The sequence below is a fragment of the Eutrema salsugineum genome, unplaced genomic scaffold, assembly GCF_000478725.1.
Source record: "Eutrema salsugineum unplaced genomic scaffold, Eutsalg1_0 scaffold_3, whole genome shotgun sequence".
NCBI lineage: Eukaryota > Viridiplantae > Streptophyta > Magnoliopsida > Brassicales > Brassicaceae > Eutrema > Eutrema salsugineum.
This window is the reverse complement of record NW_006256756.1, coordinates 17,237,019-17,238,104: the sequence shown is the minus strand read 5'-3', so window position 1 is coordinate 17,238,104 and position 1,086 is coordinate 17,237,019. Positions and strand designations below refer to the sequence as shown.

General features: G+C 41.0%; 1 non-coding gene across 1 annotated transcript; it reads left to right on the top strand.

Moving 5' to 3' along the window:
• Nucleotides 1-211: 211 nt before the first annotated feature.
• Nucleotides 212-317, top strand: LOC112085816. The gene has a single exon (XR_002899106.1). It is a non-coding gene; the product is annotated as a small nucleolar RNA R71 (small nucleolar RNA).
• Nucleotides 318-1,086: the final 769 nt, after the last annotated feature.

The following is a 1,086-nucleotide window of genomic DNA, read 5'->3' as shown; positions in this document are numbered from 1 at the left end:
AATCTCCCTTGACTCATGACTAATTATAGTCTTCTTTGATATGTCATACTCAGGGTTGTTGTTGATGTTTGCTACAGCCAGATTTTTGATGAGTGCTCTCCATTGTGGTATAGTTTTCGAACTAAAATCTCCATTGCTGGAAGTGTCAAGAGAAAGTTGATACTTCTGCTGAAGTCTTCTGTAGAATGTGCTCAGCAGGTTTGCTCCAGAGAAACCATGATGAGGGCAATCTCTCTCATACTTTTTAAATCGCTCACAAGCTTCATAGAATGATTTTAATGGGCCTTGTTGGAAACTTTGGATCTTGTTTTTCAGCTGGTTTGATCTTGAATTGGTGTAGAAGTGATTCAGGAAAGCTGACTTGCATTCTTCCCATAAAGTAATAGAACCAGATGGCATAGATTTTAACCATCTAAAAGCTTTATTACTTAGAGAGAAAGGGAAAAGCTTACACTTTATATAATCCACAGTTTCTAGAGTGGTTCTCACCATTCCACATATTTCTTCAAAAAAAATCAATGTGGTCCATTGGATGCTCAGAAGAGATTCCATGGAATTGATTTTGCTTCACCAGAGATACAATCTGAAGTTTTATCTCGTGATCCCTTCTTGCTAAGGCAGGAACTTGAATAGTTGATCTATTTTGAAAGTGTTGGTGAGGTGCATCGAAATCGGCAATAAGTCTATTGTGGGGCTGTCTTCTCGCAAGATTGGCAAGCTGTATGGGTTGATTGGCCTCTCTACCATTAGGTGGAACAATGTTTTCATCACTCCTTTGTTCTTCGGGGTCGACCTGGCCTTGTCTCCTTCGGTTATCAGCGGCTTGAGCAGCATTTCTAAGAATTTGGTTTCCCTCTCCATCGAGTTGTGGCTGGCCATCTCCTTCCTGGGCAGCATCTCGGTCATCATTGTGAATAGAATCACGATCATCGTCTCCAATGTGATCATCTTGGTCATGGTTTAAAAGATCTTCCTGATAGACATTCGGATTGGCCATCTTGAACTTTCTTCGTCTGAGTCTCTGAAGTACTCTTTCGTGTTTGTCGATCTCATCTAAGGGCAGTACAATGTTGGCAGGATTTCTCC